Source organism: Lagenorhynchus albirostris, chromosome 1 (genome assembly GCF_949774975.1).
Source record: "Lagenorhynchus albirostris chromosome 1, mLagAlb1.1, whole genome shotgun sequence".
In the NCBI taxonomy this organism is placed as follows: domain Eukaryota; kingdom Metazoa; phylum Chordata; class Mammalia; order Artiodactyla; family Delphinidae; genus Lagenorhynchus; species Lagenorhynchus albirostris.
Window position 1 is genome coordinate 1,669,629 of NC_083095.1, and position 6,001 is coordinate 1,675,629.

Genomic DNA, 6,001 nt, shown 5'->3' on the forward strand with positions numbered 1-6,001 from the left:
TATGCTCTAGAGTCAGGAGCACAGGGATGACATTTAAAGTCATGGCAACAAGGTGTCTTGGAGTGGAAGCAGGGAGACCGAGGCCCAGCCTGAGCCTGGCATTGCAGCTGTGAAGCCAGGAAAAGGGGAGAAGCCAGGAGAGTCAGGGGTGAAGGTGGGGTCCACATGCCAACACCAGGGCTTGAGTGTGTGTGTGTGGATGGGTGGGTGGGGTGCCCAGACCCTAAGGAAGATGAAGGCCCTGGGCAACCTGACCCCCCGTTGTGGAGCAGAGGGGACAAACGACCCCTGGAGGGCTGCTTCAGTGCCCATCGTGCCCCTGCCGGAGGATCTGGCTCCTCCCACAGGGACTGGTCTTCCCAACTCAGTGGTTGGGGGTGATGACATGTGCAGCCCTCTCCCTGGGGCGGGAGCTGTCCCCAATCCTCTCTCTCCCCCTGGGGGCAGGGAACTGTCCCAGACCCTCTCCCTGGAGTGAAGAGCTGTTCCAGGATCCCCCAAGGCTCCTCCACTGGTCAAGCCTTGCCAGTGGTGCCCAGACTGGGAGGCGGGTTTGGAGGACCTGGGCAGGGCCATCAGTTCTCATCAAGGTCACCCCAACCCCTGCCTTTATCTGTTTTACTTCTCAAGTTGTTCGGAGGAACTTGTTTCTTGGACCCCCCCCCCCAGGGACCCCTCGTACCCTCTTTTCTCTCTCTCTTCCCATCCACACCCTTGCTAGAGCCATTTCCTGCCCCCAGCACAGGGGTGCTCGGGGTCAGAACCCCTCCCGGGGCATTTATAAAGTATGACGCCCGGCCCCACCCCAGACATTGGGATCACGGCGGGGGAGGCGTGTCCCAGACAGCGGGGTCACGGCGGGGAGGCGTGTCCCAGACATTGGGATCACGGTGTGGGAGGCGTGTCCCAGACAGCGGGGTCACGGCGGGATCACGGCGGGGGAGGCGTGTCCCAGACAGCGGGATCACGGCGGGGTCACGGCGGGGGAGGCGTGTCCCAGACAGCGGGGTCACGGCGCGGGAGTCGTGTCCCAGACAGCGGGGTCACGGCGGGGGAGGCGTGTCCCAGACAGCGGGATCACGGTGGGGTCACGGCGGGGGAGGCGTGTCCCAGACAGCGGGATCACGGCGGGATCACGGCGGGGGAGGCGTGTCCCAGACAGCGGGGTCACGGCGGGGAGGCGTGTCCCAGACAGCGGGATCACGGCGGGGAGGCGTGTCCCAGACAGCGGGGTCACGGCGCGGGAGGCGTGTCTGGGGCTTGGAAGCTCCTGGCTGGTCCCAATGCACCCACAGCCCCATCTACTTGCTCCCTGCCCACCCGGCACTCGTACCCGTCTTCCGGAGCAGGGCTCTCAAAGCCAGCCCTGGTCTAGAGCCTCACCTGGAACTTGGAAAGGCACACTTGGCAGACGGCCTGGCTCAGAAACCCGGGGGTGGACCCCGACAATCTATGCTCCGATACCCCCGCGGGGGAACAATGACGCAAGCACAAGTTTGAGAACCACGGGCCTAGACCAGGGGCCAGCAAACCATGACTCAAGGGCCAAATGTGACCCAGCTGTCCCCGCAAATGAAGCGTTATGGGGACGGTCACGTCCACACACTTATGTGCGGTGTGGGGAGCGGCCGGCGGAGAACCAGTGGCCACGTGGTGGCTGGCCTTCCGGTGGCAGACGGGGACCCCCCTCCACTCAGCCCACCCACTGGGGCAGACTTTCGTCCCTGGTCGTCGCCTCCGCCCTCATGGGTCTCGAGCAGCGGTCCGAGGGCCTGGCCTCTGCAGACAGACACGTGGGGACTCCATGGGGGCAGAGCAGCCGCGGGTCCTGAAGGTATGGTGGGCACTGGGGAAGCAGCCCCCCACCAGTCCTCTGGGAAAAGCGCACCCCCTCTCTCCTGAGGCCCTGGCAGACACCGGGGGGCCACAGGCTCCCTCAGCTTCTCCCCCTTTAACAAAGCCATCCGAGGGGCCAGTCACTGCGGGACACCCTCACGAACACGATTCCTTCGGCCTGGGACGCACCTGTGTGTCACGTGAGACCCCTGAGGCTCCGCGAGGCTCCTGTGGCCAGTGAGCAGGGCGGGCCTGTGGACAGCACGTGGGGACAGCGGCAGGCACCGGCTCAGACGGCTGCAGTGGAGACTAAGGGCCGTCAGGTGGGAATGACGAGGTAAGGTGATTTTTTTTTTTTTTTTTTTTTTTTTTTGCGGTACGCGGGCCTCTCACCGCTATGGCATGTCCCGCTGCGGCTCCGGACGCACAGGCTCAGCGGCCATGGCTCACAGGCCCAGCCGCTCCGCGGCATGTGGGACCTTCCCAGACCGGGGCACGAACCCGTGTCCCCTGCATCGGCAGGCGAACTCGCAACCACTGCGCCACCAGGAGAGCCCAAGGTAAGGTGATTTTTAAGGCAAGAAAAGAAAAAGTTAACATAAAATTTTCTCTGCCGTTGGCCCCTTTCAGCACGCCCTGTGCGTCTGCATCACACACTAACTAGACACCCCCCGCCGCAAGACACGCCCAAAAGGCCGGTTCCCCTGGCGCCAGCAAAGTCACTCCTTAGGAGATAACATTCCTTTCTCAATCCCATAAGGGGTCACGACGACCCACCACTCCCCTTGCTGGACTCTGTAAAGTGTCCACGTTACCTTGACGTATAACTCTTTGTCTCAAAAACATATACAACTGTGCTTTGATCTCTAACGGGAGGAACAGTCCTCAGAGCTTCTGAAAGACTGTCCCCCGCGTTAGAATCCTCAGGTTGGCTCGAATAAAATTTTCCATTTTTTCTTAGATTGAATATGGATGAATGTTTTTGTCAACAGGAAGCTCGAGAACAGAGCAGGGAGAAGAGCTGCTCCTGGGACATGGCGGGAGGCGCAGGAGGGAGAGGCGCCAAAGAAGCCCTCCCGATGGGGGATGGGAACCGGGGAGAAGAGTGGGGAGCCTCCTCGGCTAAGCCCAAATGGCCCCCCGAGCTCGGAGCCCCAGCTCGGGCCTTCCTCCCAAAGGCTGCGGCTCCACACACCCACCGTTGACACGCTCCTGCCTGAGCCCGGTCACTGGGGGCAGCAGCTGTTCCCACCCCGGGACTCAGCCCCGGGAGGGTGGCAGCAGGCTCGCTGGCATGCCCGCCCAGGCCGCTGGTAACTGCACACCGGACTCAGGCCTTGCCTCTCACCGCCTCGGGACACTCTGAGCTGTCACAGGGTAGCCCACTGCTCTGGGGACAAAGGGCGGCGTGGAGGACGAGGGACGGGCTAGAAGGGACCCAGGGTGACCCGGGCACCAGGCGGAGTCTTTCTGAGCCATGCAGAGGGTGGTGTCGGGCTGCAGGGCAGGCCCCTGCGGGGATGCGGGGTGCGGCTTGCAGAGAGATGCCACTCGTCCTTTCACTTGAACACTTAGGGGCCTTTGTAGGGGGATTAACTGGCCTGATTTCGTGCTGTCATGCCGCAGGGGATGGGGAGGCCTGGGGGGAAGAAGCGGGGGAAGGGGGGGGACACCGGTCAGCAGTCAGAACACAGGCACATCCATCCATTAAGGTTGCCGGCTGACATGGGTGCAGTTCAAGGCGCCCCAAAACAATGACAACGTAACTTCAAAGGTCACAGGTCACCATAACAAATACGGTAATAATAATAAAGTTTGCGATACTGAGAGAATTACCAAAACGTGACAAAGTGAGCAAATGCTTCCGGGAAAACAGTGCCAACAGACGTGCTGACGCAAGGTCACCACAAAGCTTCAGTTTGTAAAAACACACGGTATCTGCAAAGGGCAACAAAGCAGCGTCGGCCTGCAGTGTCCACCCACCGGGAGCTGCACTGATGCGAGTGGTCCGTGATGAGGGCGCCCCCTCTGGCCTCCTGACCCCGTTTCAGTGAGGTTTCCCTCCATTAATCTTCACACCCCTTTTGGGCTAATCTGGTGTAAGCACCGTGTTTCCCTGAGTTCTGCGAGCCGCTCTAGCAAGTTAATTGAACCTGAGGAGGGGGTCACGGACACCTTGATCTACAGACTGTCAGTCAGAAGCCCAGGTGACAACCGAGCCTTGTGACTGGGGTCTGACGTGTGTGTGAGGCGGGGGGACCATTCTGCAGGGCTGATCCCTGGACGTGAGAGCTGACGGGACGTCCCAGGCACCTGCTGAGGCCCAGGGATTGCTTGCTGGAGGTGAGGGGGAAAACACCCCGCCTGGAAACTGGTACAAGGAGCCGAAAGGGACCAAGTGGATGCCTTGCACGCGAAGACCGTGCCACGCGTGTGACCAGGGGCTCTGGGAAGAGTAGGCCGCTGTTGCCCTCCCACTCCCCGGAGGGTCCAGGCGCCCTGCAGGAGCCCCACCCCTGCCCCCAGTCAAGGAGGTGTGAGGCGTGGCCGGGCCCTGGGGTAGGCTGATTGGGGGGTGCTCTTGGGACGCAGCCCTGCAGGGCAGGGAGGTCCAGCCCCAGGGACACCCCGGCCAGCCCAGGGCCTCGGGGCCAGCCTGCACGGCTGTCTGGAGTCAGAGAGAAGGTGCTTTCAAGCCCTGTATGGATCAGTCACTGGACGCACACTTCCTCTGGAGGAAAGTGTGATTTGGGAAGCAGGGGAGGGCAGGGCTTCTTCAGCAAAAAACGTCCCCAGAGAGAACTGACAGCCGAGGGGCCCTGCCAGCTGGAGGAGAACGTCTGCCACCTTGAGGGGAAGCCAGTGGAGCACCGCAGCATCCTCTGCAGCATCCAACAGGACGGGGAGGTCTGCTGCAGTAGACCCTCCAAGGGAGAATATCCTGCGCCCCGACCTCCCCCCACACAGGAGTGAACCTGACGTGGGTCACAAGCGCAAATACAAATGCTAAAACTGTAACATTTCTAGAAGAAAACACAGAAGCATTTCTCTGTGACAAAGACTTCTTAGGAAACTCAAAGGAACTAACCATAAAATCAAAATTTTAAATTAATAAACATCAAAATCCCAAACTACACTTCATCTCAAGACACTGTTAAAAAATGAATAGACCACATATAATAAATAACTCAAAACGGCTAAAAGACCTAAACGTAAGACCTAAAACTATAAAACTCCTAGAAGAAAACATGGGAGAAAGCTTCATGACACTGGACTTGGCAATAATTTCTTGGATGTGACACCAAAAGCACAGGCAACGAAAGAAAGACAGACAAATGGGACTAGATTAAACTTTAAAACGTTTGTGCATCAAAGGACACAATAAACAAAGTGAAAAGCAACCTACAGAATCAAAGAAAGTATTTGCAAATCAGGTACCTGATAAGGGGTTAATAGAATATATAAAGGATTCCTACAAATCAACAAAAATCAAATAACTCACTTTAAAAATGAACAAAGGGGCTTCCCTGGTGGCGCAGTGGTTGAGAGTCCGCCTGCCGATGCAGGGGACGCGGGTTCGTGCCCCGCTCCGGGCAGATCCCACATGCCGCGGAGTGGCTGGGCCCGTGAGCCATGGCCGCTGAGCCTGCGCGTCCGGGAGCCTGTGCTCCGCAAAGAGAGAGGCCCCAACAGTGAGAGGCCCATGTACCGCAAAAAAAATTTAAAAATAAAAAAAATAAAAATGAACAAAGGACTTGGATGGACATTTCTCTAGATTATATACAAATGACCAATAAGCACCTGAAAAGATGCTCAACGTGACTAATCATCAGAGAAATGCAAATAACGCCACAACGAGACGTCACCTTATACCCAATAGTGTGGCTACTATAAAAAACAACACAACAGAAAACAACAAATAGTGGCGAGAAGGTAGAGAAATTGGAAGCTTTGTGCACTGCCGGCAGGATTTTAAAATGGTGCAGGCACTATGGAAAACAGTATGGAGGGTTCTCAAAAAATTAAAACTAGAACTACCATATGGTCCATCAATCCCACTTCTGGGTATTCAACCAAAAGAATTAAAAGCAGTGTCTTGAGGACATCTTTGCACACCCATGCTCACAGCAGCACTATTCACAACAGCCAAGAGGTGCGAGCCACC